This window comes from Ahaetulla prasina, chromosome 5 (assembly GCF_028640845.1).
Source record: "Ahaetulla prasina isolate Xishuangbanna chromosome 5, ASM2864084v1, whole genome shotgun sequence".
In the NCBI taxonomy this organism is placed as follows: domain Eukaryota; kingdom Metazoa; phylum Chordata; class Lepidosauria; order Squamata; family Colubridae; genus Ahaetulla; species Ahaetulla prasina.
Genome location: NC_080543.1, coordinates 89,408,433 through 89,422,901, shown reverse-complemented (window position 1 = coordinate 89,422,901; position 14,469 = coordinate 89,408,433).

Below are 14,469 nucleotides of genomic sequence, written 5' to 3'. Positions count from 1 at the left end.
CTGGATAAGATCATATATTAGGGAGGCTTTATTGACCACGGACCGTGCGTTGCATAGTATCAGCCGAAGGCCCAGGCTCTGAGGGTCTTGACCATCCGGGGAATGGGGAAAGTCAGAGGGATTGGGGTGCACAATCACCTGCAAACATCGAGCGCGCCCCCCCACAAAACGATACAAGCCCTCAGTTCCGCCATATCTGCCCCTCCCACTTACCATACAAATAGGACCACCCTTACCAGAAGGAACACAATCCTCCCCCATAACCTTCGAACCTGTTAAATAGCCGCCACGAGCACACGCAGGAACTGGACCCCCTCTCGACGGGCTATCCCCAACACCCGCCCTTACCCTCCCACTCCTTAAAAATGCCCTATCTAAAAAACCCCAAAGGCTCTTTCTCTTCGCATGCCACCTCTGTGGGTCCCAAGACCCGTCATTGAGGCCGGCTCTTGGTAATGAAGCGGGCCATTCCTGCGAGGCGGGGGCACCTCGCAGGCACAAGATTATCATATGAATCTGTCTTGGGTGATGATTAGTTCCTCCTCCACTTGGATTCAGGGAGACCCTGGATACTTAGTCCCTCTTTGCCCACATGATGCCTTCCAGTCCCTCCCACCAAGGCTCATCTGTCTGCTCCCTCTCCTTCTGCTGTTCCTCCTGGGCACCAGAGATCTGGAACAGTCTCTCCCCCCACTTGCTGGCCTACATCATAGACAATGAAGAGGATGCTTCAGGCCATGGCACAGCAGCCATCCAGATGATCAGGAGCAGTTCCCAATAAGCCTCCCACTGCAGGGACTCCAGTGGGAGGGGCTTCCTAAAGCATAGCTGCTGCTTGCAGGAGACTTTGGACTCCCTCACCAAAAAGATTAGAAGAAGGTCAGAAAAAAAGCTTTGGGCAACCATGAAGGCAGATTCAGGCAACAGGGAGTTGGGCTGGGTGATGAAGGCTTGGTCTTCCCTGACAGTTATATCCACTTCGGCCTCCTCCCTCCCTCCATTATGACATCATAGAAGAGATGACCCCACACAGGTCACTTGCATGAGGATCAGCAAATGCGGTAGGGAGATTGCCAGCAACTGGCACCTTGTGCTCAGCTGTTCAGCCACTTGGGAGAGGTTGACACCTACAATCTCAATTTTGTTTAGAGGTCAAGGTAGTGGGCTAGAAACTAGGAGATGGGCAGTTTTGATCCTGTAATAGGCAGGAGAGCCAACTGGGTGCACCAATCACCAGGAGATGGTAAGTTCTACTCCCATCTGAAGCAAGAAAGGCAACTGTGTTACTTAGGCCAATTAGCAGAAGATATTGAATTCTATTCCTGCAATAGGCACAATGAGTTAGAGGCCTCCAATAGACCCAGTGAGTTCTAATCCTACAATATGCATGACAGACATTTGAGTGACTTGTGCCAATCACAAGGAGATGGTAAGTTCTTGTCCTGCAATAGGCATGGTGATGCTGGTTCTCCTATATTCCTGCAGGGAGATGGCCTGAGTGGGGAAGGCTTGATCTTCCCTGCCAGTCAAAGACCCCTCTGCTTCATCCCACCCCTCCCTCCATTGTGGCATCATAGAAGAGTTTACCCCACACACTTCACTTGCATAATCACTAGTACCTCAGGTAAGGAGGACGCTCCACTTCAAGGAAGTTGCCAGGAAGTGTCAAGTCTGACTTACTCAGCCAGTAGGGAGAGGTTGGCACAAACAATGTCCCAAAATGACAGCCAATTATGTTTAGAGGTCAAGGTAATGATCCGGAGATGGTGAGTTCTAGCAATAAGCATCAAAGCTGACTGGGTGACTTAGGGCCAATCACAGATGATTGTGAGTTCTACTTCTGCAACCACACAACAGCTGTCTCAGTGACTTTGGGCCAATCATCAGGAGATGACATTACTCCTGCAATAGACACAAAAGGCTGGTGACTTTGGTCTACTCACCAGGAGATGGTAAATTCTTGTCCTGCAAGAGGTGCTATGAGTTCTAGTCAGGGGTGAAATGCTCCCAGTTTGGACTGGATCGGCCGATCCGATAGCAATGGTGATGGGTGGTTCAGAGAATTGGTAGCAAAAATCCCTGCCCCCCCCGCCCCATGCCCAGCTGAGCCACGCGATCATCAGAGCCCTTTTTTTCCCCCAGCTGAAGAGGTTGTAAAAATATGCTTTTAAAGGGTTAAAACAAGGCTTTGACAATCCCAGCTGAGGTGCCTGATCATCAGAAGCTTTTTTTTTTTACTTTTAAAATTTTTTTTAAAAGGTAAAAAAGCTGAAGCCTGCTAGGCAAAAAATGGGGGCTGTAGGCAAAAAATGGGGGTGAGGGGTTCGTTAGAGAGAGAGAGAGAGAGAGACAGAGAGAGGAAGAAAGGAAGGAAGGAAGGAAGAGAGGGAGGGAGGGAGGAAGGAAGGAAGGAAGGAAGGAAGGAAGGAAGGAAGGAAGGAAGGAAGGAAGGAAGGAGGGAAGAAAGAAAGAAAGAAAGAAAGAAAGAAAGAAAGAAAGAAAGAAGGGAAAAGGAGAGGAAGGAAGGACTACAAAACTGGCACTAGACCTTGAGGTCATCTAGTCCAACCCTGCTCCAGCAGGACATTGTTAGTGAGTTTCTGTCTTTTGATCCCCAGTCACATGGTTACATAGCCAAGCCCACTCAGTCACATAACCCCACCAAGCCACGCCCACAGAACCAGTAGGAAAGAAATTTAGATTTCACCACTGGTTCTAGTACTGCAATATGCACAGCAGCCATCTGAGACACTTGGACCAATCACCAGGAGAAGGTGACATCTGGTCCTGCTTAAAACCATGGTGAGGTCTAGTCCTGCAATATGCATGACAATCAGCTAAGTGACTTTGGGCCAATCACCAGAAGAAAGTGAGTTCTAGTTGAACCTTAGGCATGAAAGCTAGCTGTGTGACTTTGGATCAATTAAAAAGTAGACTGAGTTCTAGGCCTACAATAGGCATGGTAAGGTCTAGTCCTGCAATAGGCACCAATGACGGTTGAGTGACTTTGGACCAATCACCAGGAGATGGTGAGTTTTAAACCTACAATAGGCACACTATGTTCTAATCCTGCAGTAAACATGACAGGCAGCTGAGTGACACTTGACCAATCTCCAAGAGAAGGTGAGTTCCAGTTGAGCCAAAGGCATGAAAGCCAGCTGCAGACCTGTGGTCCAATAACCAAGAGACCATGACTTCTAGTCCTACAATAGGCATGGTAAATTCTCATCCTGCAATATGCACGACAGGCAGCAGAATGACTTTGGACTAATAACCAGGAGATGGTAAGTTCTACTCCTGCAATAGGCATACTAAGTTCAAGCCCTGCAATATTGTCTGTACAACAGCTGCCTGAGTGATTTTAGGCCAATCACTAGGAGAAGGTTAATTCCAGTCCTGCAAACAGCATAGTGAATTTTTGACCTGCAATACACACATCAGGCCACAGTTCACATGACGGGCCAATCAACAGTAGATGGTGAGTTCTAATTGAACCTTATACAGGAAATCTAGCTGCATGTCTTTGGACCAATAACAGGACACAACGAGTTCTAGTATCGAATGACAGGTGACTGAATGACTGAGGTTGGCTACCTCATAGCCAACTATGAGGTAGTGGTGAGTTCTAGTCACACCTTAGGCATGAAAGACAACTGTGTGAGTTTGGTCCAATCACAAGGAGATGGTGAGTTCTAGTCCTGCAATAGGCATGGTAAGTTCTAGTACTGCAATACCCATGATATGCAGCTGAGTGACCTTGGGCCAATCATCAGGAGAACATGAGTTCTCGTCCTGCAATATACATGACAGGCAACTGAGTGACCTTGGACCAATAACTGTCTGGTTGGTTCTGCAACTGAACTAGACAGACACAGGCTTCACAGGATTATTAGAACTGCAGAAAAAACAATTGCTACCATCCTGCCTTTCATTGAGGACCTGTATACTGCACAAGTCAAAAAGAGGGCCATGAAAATATTTACAGACCCTGCACATCCAGGACATAAACTGTTTCAACTCCTACCCTCAAAATGACACTACAGAGCACTGCACACCAGAACAACTAGACACAAGAACAGTTTCTTCCCGAACGCCATCACTCTGCTAAACAAATAATTCCCTCAACACTGTCAAACTATTTACTAAATCTGCACTACTATTAATCTTCTCATCATTCCGATCACCCATCTCCTTCCACTTATGACTGTAACTTTTTGCTTGTATCCTTATGATTTATATTGATATTGATTGTTTCCTGGTTGCTTATTTGTATTCCATGACTATCATTAAGTGTTGTACCTTATGATTCTTGATGAACAGATCTTTTCTTTTATGTACACTGAGAGCATATGCACCAAGACTAATTCCTTGTATGTCCAATCACACTTGGCCAATAAAAAATTCTATTCTATTCTATTCTATTCTATTCTATTCTATTCTATTCTATTCTAACCAGAAGATGGTGAATTTTAGTCCTGCAATAGGCTCTGTAACTTCTAGTCCTACATGACAGGTAGCTGGGTGACATTGGGCCAATCATGGGATGATGGTAAGTTCTAGTCCAACCTTAGGCACAAAATCCAACTGCATGACTTTGGGCCATAACTAGGAGGTGGTGACTTCTAGTCTTACAATAGGCATGGTATATTCTAGTCCTCCAATAGAATAACAACCAGCAGAGTAAAGTTCGGACAATCATCAGGAGGAGGTAAGTTCTAGTCCTGAAAAAAACATGCTGAATTCTAGACCAGCAATACACAGGGCTGGCCACTGAAGGACTTTGTGCCAATCACCAGTAGACGGTGAGTTCTAATCCTGCAATATTCACAATAGGCGCTGAGCGACATTGGGCCACTCACCAGGAGACAGTGACTTTTAATCATGGTAAGTTCTAGTCCTGCAATACAGATGACAGGTGGCTAAGTACCTTTAGACCAATCATCAGAAGCAGGTGAGTTCTAGTTCTGTAATTTGCAGGTAAATTCTAGTCCTGCAATATGTGCAACAGGCAACTGTGTGACTTTGATACAATCTCCAGAAGTTGGCAAGTTCTAGTCCTTCAATAGGCAAAGTTAGTTCTAGTCCTGCAATACTCACAATGGGCTGTGTGTGATGTTGGTCCAATATGAGACAGTGAGTTGTCGTCCTGATATATACATGACAGGAGGCTGAATGATTTTGGGCCAATCCTCAGGAGATGATGACTTCTAGTGGAACCTTACACATGAAAGCCATCTGTATTACTTTGGGACATTAACCAGGAGATGGTAACTTCAAGTCCTGCAATAGTCACAGTAAGTTCTGCATGGTGACAGAGTGACTTTGGGAAAATTACCAGGAGAATATGACTGCTAGTTCTGCAATAGGCACGGTAGGTTCTCGTCCTGTAATACAGATGACAAACAGCTGAGTGACTTTTAATCAGTAACTAAGAAATGATGAATTCTAGTCCTATAGTAGACATTGTGAGTTCTGGCCCTCCAATATGGATGACAGCTGGAGGAGTGACTTTGGGACAATCACCAGGAGTTGGTGAGTAATAGTCAAATCTTTGGCATGGAAGCCAGCTTTGTGTCTTTAGACCAATAACCCAAAGATGTTGAGTTCTAGTCCTGCAAATGGCACAGTAATTTCTAGCTTACAATATGCACGACATCCATCTGAGCGACTTTGGCCAATCAGCAGGAGATGGTGAGTTCTGGTCAAACCTTTGGAATGAAAACCAGCTGCTTAACTTCGCACCAATTACCAGGAAATGATGAGTTCGAGTCCTGTAGTAGACAGTGACTTTGGGCCAATGTCCAGGAGACAGTGGGTTCTAGTCTTCCAATAAGAATAAAGGCCTTCCTTCCTTCCTTCCTTCCTTCCTTCCTTCCTTCCTTCCTTCCTTCCTTCCTTCCTTCCTTCCTTTCTTCCTCCCTCCCTCCCTCTTACTTGCCTCTTGTGTCTTCTTTTTTCCACCTCTAGACAGAAAGCCAACTTGGTGGCCTTGGGGCTGTCACTCCCCCTCAGCCCTAGGAAGCAGGCAATAGCAAATCACACCAAGAAAACTGCAGTTACTTCACAGAAGAAACTCCACTCCAACTTTAAGGTTCTGCCCCAACTGGGAGGCTCAACTGCTAGGCATTCCTCCTCAGAACTCTGCAGCTTCTTATATGTGCAAATTCAGGTTAGGGTCTCAGGGCTCCAAGATCACACTGCTGTGTTCTTGGGCATGGGGGTGTAGGATAGGATGGGATACAAGCTGGGAACTCTTCCTGCTGGGCAGTCATGCTGGGGGGAGAGATACTAAGATTTGTGAAAAACTGCCCAATTTCCAAATTTTCTTAAGAAATAAGCAAAATTAACCCCTATCTTCCCACTCCTGCAGTTTATCTGAATATCTCTGAAGTGTATTGCTGAGAGCATGTAGTTAAGGTGTGACTGACAACTCAACATAGTTTCTTCTCTCATTTACTTGCAAATTTCTCATTTCAGACAGGCTTGAAATCAGGAGACGGTGAATTCTAGTCCCATCTTGGGCACAAAGAAGGAAGAGGAGGGCAACAGGGAAGTAGTACTTGGAGGTAACAGATTGACCAGTGCTGGGCTCCAGCGCAGGCTCCAGGAAGCTTCATGGATTTCTGTCCTTTTAAGGCTGTGGCACTGGGGTGGGACAAAATAGTGCCACCCTGTACTTGGCTGCCAGCAGTTTGGGCAGGCAGGGAGCAGTGACAGTGCAAAGTTGCAACTCTCAGAATGGGAGGGCAGCAAATCTTCTCATGGGTGGGGGGAGGACGGCGGGAGGATTTCTTAGGATCCTTGGTGTTGCCCAGCCTCTCTTGAACTATTGCTGCCTTTCCCCTGCAGAAGCATATTTCTGAGGCTTCCTCCATCCCTTCTTTGTAAGAAAGCTGCAGGCAGAGAGCCAGCCCTTTCGTGGAGCACTCTGGCTGACATCCCAAGCTGTCATCTCTGGTATGGCAGCAGCAGAGCCACAATCTAGACAGAGGATGGAGGCTTGTCATGGCACACAGTCCAGATGCATGTTTCCCTTCCTGGGAGTTAGGAAGGCACCTGCCAGGACAGGTCAGCTCTAATTATGAGCTCATTGCTGCATTGCGTCTTGGGCCTGGAATGGGACAATGTTTCTTCTGATGTGTGTGTATGTGGCGGGGGGGGGGAGTGCCTCTTCCCTTCCCTGCTTGGTTCGAATTGTCCCACGCTGGTGATTTCCCTCACTGCAAGTTGTCCCCATCCCTGCATCCCATCGACTGGCACATTAGGGGCTGATGTTTCTTCAGGTGGGGGATTGAGTTTTCCATGGGTTCAGTTGGCCAGGTTGACTTGTTCTCCACCAACCCAGCTGCATCCACCCAGGTGTACTCACCCAGCCACAGCCACTCGTCCATGCTGACCTGGTCGCACCGAGTCATCCATGCTAAGTCATTCTTGCTGACCCAGCCAACCCACTCATTCATGCCGATCTGACCATTTTTTTTTTGTTTACATTTATACCCCGCCCTTCTCTGAAGACTCAGGGCGGCTTACAATGTATAAGGCAATAGTCTCATTCTATTTGTATATTTTTTTTTACAAAGTCAACTTATTGCCCCCCCAACAATCTGGGTCCTCATTTTACCTATCTTATAAAGGGTGGAAGGCTGAGTCAACCTTGGGCCGGGCTCGAACCTGCAGTAATTGCAGGCTCTGTGTTCTAATAACAGGCTTCTCTACTGCCTGAGCTATCCCGGCCCCCTATGCCAACCTATCCATGCTGACTTGGCTGCACCCACCCATCCACACTAACCTGGCCACTATGAGTCACCACATGCTACCAGGAAAGCTATTGTTATAATGTTTCCATATAACTACTACCTGTATGGCTTGGATCATCTGTGATCCAAAATGTATGGTGGGTAACAATTTAATTGATTACAGTTACAGTTACAGTCAACAGCACTTGCTAAGAATTTACAAGCTGACTGAGACCCTGTTATAGTAGAAAAAATGTTGCTAATTGATCCAAAACATACTTGTTTATTCTATCCAGCTATTCCCTTGATAAATCTGATGAATAGATGGAGCTATCACAGTCTGAATTTAATCTATTCCTCAAAATTAGTTGACTACACCAATTAATCCTTTTTCAGATGTTTTCACAAAAAAACCTTAATTCATTATTGACTTGTTTAGGTGTGTTCTGTGAGCAGGATTTATATTTTACCAAATCAACACATAACTTGGCACTTGATGACTGAGGTAACATGGACATCCCAGAAGAGTCACTGAGCTGCCTTTCTGCTTAAGGCAGGGAGAGAACTCACGGTCTTCTAGTTTCTTAATCGCTACAACAAACTAGCTTTCAGACATCCTTTCATACTTCTTAAATATTCAGATTTATATAAAACATTTTAATATGTAGATCAAACCATTGTTATTTTGAAATTATATAACATTTTTATGATGCTTGAAAATTTCCTTTCTGCTATCTTTCATTTTCCTCTCTTGATTTTTTCTGTTATTTTAAAATCAATAATTTTTGATAATATTACAACATCTGAACACTTCAGTTTCCTATCTTCTGCTCAGGAGAGAAATTTGGAATGATGGATTTGCCAAGAAGAAAGTTAATGTTCCTGTTCTCTGAGCAGAGAGCAGAGATGTGGTATCTAGAGCATTCATGACCCCAGTTTCTGAAGACTTGTATGTATATATTTCCAAAACATGGGTAAAGGCTTGTTTAAAGGAATATACACATTACAAGTTAGAACAAACCCATACTGAATAATTAAAATAATAATCTCACAAATTATTAAGAACAATTTTATGAAGCAATATATCCTCTTTCCCCAGAGGACTGCACCAAGTTATTATGCAACCCTTGTTCCTGTAAAAACAAAAAAGTAATAAACAAAAACAAAAAACCAAACCCTCCCAAAAGACTTTTATTCCCCAAAATCTCTTCTTGCAGGGCATCATAAGGTTTATTTATTTCGTTAAGAAGAACATTTCAAAACAGTACTATAGTCATTCCCTAATAAGTGCCCTTGATAAACAACTAATCTTGCAGCAGCCATAACAATAATAGCAATTTCCTTATACATAATTTTGAACTGATGTTTTTGGGTTCTTAGGTTATGCAATAAGTGAATCTAGCCCATAACAGGGTCACTGAACATGACAAACTGACAAATTCCACTCTTGGTGAGTCTGAGATGGAAATTTGCACACTTAGAATCATTAATTGAAGAAGATCTTTGCTGATTGGGGTAGAGCGCCATGCAACTTGGAACCTACGTTCTTTCTCAGTACCAGCTTTTGTGATTGTCCCAAACATGCTTTTTCAAGAGGCAACTGGATTTTCTGGTTGTTGTTTTTTCTTTGAAGATGTTTTGCTTCTCATCCAATAAGCTTCTTCAGCTCTGACTAGATGGTGGGGAATAATCTATCCAGTTTTAATAAGAGAGACCCCACCAGCAATTAAAAGAAAAAGATCATTGATTTCTTGCAAAACCTACTGAAAGACAATGCAATTGACAAGCCACAATATTACTGTCTATACCCTGCATACCCATGCATATATAGACTCCCCAAAATCCACAAAGAGGGAACGCTACTAAGACCAATTGTCAGCAGTATCAACTCTGTCACCTACAACATTGCAAAACATCTAACCATCTTATTAGCTCCTCTAGCTGGCAAAACCACCAATCACATAAACATTCACAGGACTTCTCCAGCAAGGATTGGAAATTAAATCTGGACCTGGCTGATTGGTTTCCTATGATGTGACTTCTCTGTTCACCTGCATTCCAACTATCGAAGCAGTCATGATAGTGAAAAAATGACTGCTACAAGACAGCACTTTAGGTGACAGAACCAACCTCAGCCCAGACCACATATGTACCATGCTGGACCTCTGCTTGACCACTACCTATTTTAAATACAATGAAAGTTTCTACAGGAAAAAAACACCGCTGCACCATGGGTTCATTGGTGCCCCCCATTGTAGCCAATCTCTACATGGAAGAGGTAGAAACCAGAGCCCAAGACTCCTTCACAGGAATTCCACCCACTCACTAATATAGGTATGTGGATGATACCTGGGTCAAGATCAAACACAGGAATTAAAAGCATTCATCAAACATATCAACTCTTTGGACAGATACATCAAATTTACACAGGAAGATGTTAAGGAAAATAGTCTAGCTTTCCTGGACTGGGCCGTCCACATTAAGGAAGACAGCCTTAACACTGAAGTTTACAGAAAACCCACTCACACAGATCAATATTTACATTTTGATCCCCTCACCCACTGGAGCACAAAATGGGAGTCATTAGAACCTTACATCACCAAGCTGAAGGCCTGCCTACCAGCAAATATGGGAAAGAAAAAGAATGTAAACACATCAAGGAGCCCTCAGAACGTGGTTATCCCAAGTGGGCCTTCATTAAATCTCAAAAAAGACCCTACAGGAGCTCTTCTGTAACACACAATGATGAGAACAATAAACAAAGCAACGTTGTCATTCTGTACATTGCAGGCATATCAGAAAAGCTCAGGAGGATCAAACCCAAGAATACACTAAGGCAGAAGCTTGTCCACCCCATCCAGACAGAAGCTGAGCAATGTGGTATATGCAGTACAATGCAGTGAGCCATGTGTAGATCTGTACATTGGGGAAACGAAACAATCACTTCACAAATGCATGGCACAACATAGGAGAACAAACACATCAGGACTAGATTCAGCAGTCCACCTGTATTTAAAAGACAGAGGCCACTCTTTTGAAGACAACAAAGTCCATATTTTGGACAGAGAAGTTTGCTGGTTTGAAAGGGGGGTTAAAGAGGCCATCTATATCAAAATTGAACATCCCTCTCTCAATAGAGTGGGAGGGATATGACATCATCTATCTCCAGTCTACAACACAGTCCTTTCAACAGTTCCCAAGAAGGCATCACCCCAATTTGCACCATTTAGGTGAACCTGATGACACAAATAAACCTCCAGGTGACCTTAACGACCTGCTAAAAGAACTCAAATGACCAACTGTTTGCAAGGAGCACAAATCCTTCCACTCTCCAGGATCAAATCAGAGCTGAAGAAGCTTCTTGGATGAGAAGTGAAACACCTTCAAAGAAAAAAAAACTAGAAAGACCAGTTACCTCTTGAAAAAGCACCTTTGGGACAACCATGACCTGGATGACTGAAAATCTCCATAAGCAGCTTTCATGATGAATGAAATGGCTCCAATAGTTTCAATTTTATATTTACAAATTTTCACAAGGACTTTCTTCACTTCTATAATGTCACAAAGAGAGCTTGAAAATTTGAGATTATCCATTCTTTGGTGTCATATCTTTCCAATAATATGAAGTTTTGAAACTCCAAACACCAAAATTTGAAATTTTATTTAGCAGAAATTTGGAAAGGCTTCCTATATGATTATGTGGACAGACAGTAGATTAGTGAATAGGATTATGGTGGAAAAGTGTGGAGTTTGGGACTCATTCTCCTGGGCTACATGCCAATTGTGAATAAAATTATTTTCATTCAAACATTGCATATCTGAAACTTTGTACTCCTTATAGTTAGATACATAACAATGCAGTACTTTACTAGTGCCATAATTTCAATGTTTGTGTAATTTTCGAGCACCTAATAAGTCAAGCTGTTGAGTTCTAAATTTTTTAATTTATCAGGCAGCAATTGAATATAACTTAGTTATAAAATGTTTATATGTTTGAATAGCCTTTCCAACTCTAATATTCTCTAGATTTTTAATGATTTTTATGCTCTTTTTTCTTTTAAAATCTGAACTGTTGCAGAACTTTACAACAGACACCCACAAGGCAAAAAAGCCCTATAATAAATGACATAGGCAGTTCATGTGCTAAATGTAGCTTTGCAATTTCTCATCTTCTATTCATTGAAAATAAACAAGGTTCTAGTGTGTTTTCCTGAAAATAAGCTATAGCCTGAAAATAAGCCCTAGCTTGATTTTTAAGCATGCACCTAATGTAAGTCCTACCAACAAATAAGCCAGAGTGAAGATCGTCATCAGCCTGTGGGTGGGTGGGCAGGGCCAGCAACAGAGGTGATGAGGTTGCAAGGACCAACGGTGTCCAGCAGCAGCCACAACCTGTGCAGCACAGGTGAGTTGATTATCTGTCCAAGCAGCCAGCGGAAGCATGGGGAGACCGGCAATTCAGGCATGCCACATGGGTCACAGGCAAACCAAGAGATGCAAAGACAAGCCCCCTGTGGACAGGAACCCACTCTTGCCCTCTGTCTTTTGGCTTGCTTGTGGCCTACATGGCACATCCAGATTGTGCTTTCCCACCCGCCTCTGCCTCTGTCTGCTACTGTGCCACTGTGCGAAGATGAGCATCCCAGGGACGCTTGCCCACTCTGACCCACCAACTCTCAGCTTTCCCACAGCCTGTGTGGCGCATCCAGATTGCATGCCTTCCCATGCTTCTGCCATCTGCTGCTTGGACAGGTAATCAACTCCCCTGTGCTACGTTTCAACTCCCCTGTGCTACGTGCAGCTGCTGGACACCATCAACCCACCACCATCTTTTGTGCACGTGCCAGGGGGTGGGCCACCTAGCTGATCACCTGAAACTGTGTTTCCATGAAAAAAAGCCCTACTGCTTATTTTGGAGCCAAAAAAATATAAGACCAGGTCTTATTTTCGGGAAAATACAGTATGAGTACATGCTCTGTATTTAAGAGTAAAAATATGTCTTTCTGAACACAGGGCCTCTGTGGCTCAGACTGCTAATGCAGTCTGTTATTAACAGCAGCTGCTTGCAATTACTGGTTCTAATCCCACCAGGCCCAAGGTTGACTCAGCCTTCCATCCTTTATAAGGTAGGTAAAATGAGGACCCAGATTGTTGGGGGCAATAAGTTGACTTTGTATATAAATATACAAATAGGATGAAAACTATTGCTAACATAGTGTAAGCCGCCCTGAGTCTTTGGAGAAGGGCGGGATATAAATGCAAAAAAACCCCTTATACTTATTTTTTTATAAAAGATCAGAGAACTTTTTACCATACTGTTTGAATGTCACATAAGGTAGAAGTATTGCTTTCTTTAATGTTACTAAAGTTCATTGATGTCTATCAAATAAATTTACAAGCATTATACTTTATTGGTAGGCTAATTAAGAGTTCTTTTATCTTTTGTTCAAGAAAGAAGGTAAACTAAAACTTCTTGTTCCAAAGATCTCGAATAGACTTAGAATAGTTAAATAAGCAATTTCAACTTCTAATAAGAGAGATTAATGAACTCAGTGTCCTTAAAAAAGCTCTGCCATAGTTGAGAATGCAATGGCCTTCCTTCATCTCCTGGCCCTGAAGTACATGGGAGATTTTTGTCTTGCAGTTTTCTTGTGAGCATCAACTATCCAGAGGACATGTGGTTATTTTCCTGTGCTCTCCTTGTCCTACTTCCTGCTCTTTGCAGTGGTCACCGTCTCTATTCTTTCAGAAATAGGTTAGTTAACCATGCCTCCCCAGAAGCTGTTACATATTAGTTTCTGAATCTATTGTTGCTTCTTAAACTATATATATATATATATATATATGTTTTCTGAGGTTTTCATGGGTGTTTGTATGTAGGTCTTTGGTTATTTGGGTTTTCTCCCGCGTAAAATTGGAAGTGTCTTGGCGACGTTTGGGAGCCCCAGCTACGAAGCTGTAAACACCAGCCTGAAGATGACGAATGAGACTTCACGAAACGCCGCCAAGACACTTCCAATTTTACGCGGGAGAAAACCCGAATAACCAAAGACCTATATATATATATATATATATATATATATATATATATATATATGTATGTATGTATGTATGTATGTATGTATGTGTGTGTGTGTGTGTGTGTAAACATGCATACATGCATACATACATGTGTACACACACACACACACACACACACACACACACACACATAATTATGGAACTTGAAAGTCACTAAGTACATTTTAATAGATTTTTTGAAAAATCATGTGAGTCTGAGCTTAATTTTGTATTACCCTGTGACTACATGAGGTACTGTTTTTCCTATAATAAATTTGGCATATTTATTTAATTCAAAGGTTTATCTCAGGAAATACAGGGAAATTTTGGTTTCTTTTTACAATGTGCCCCACCATAAAATTTGTGTAAGAAAAAATGTGATGTAAAATTATCACTACTCGTATATTTGATTAGACATGTATTTTTTTAAAAAAGTTGCCTTATAACTTGTTAATTAATCCAGCCTAAAAATGACTATCAAGAATAAAAGTACTTTCCTAAACATGCACACAAGCCCACACATTCATATACAATGTTGTAAATTGCACAGCAACAAAACATGTAATATGTGTACCTGCAACCCAGACATTTACCTCTGAAGATCAGACATGCACAGCAAAACAAAAAAACAAACAAAAAAACCATACTACTATATATACATAGAAAAAGATCA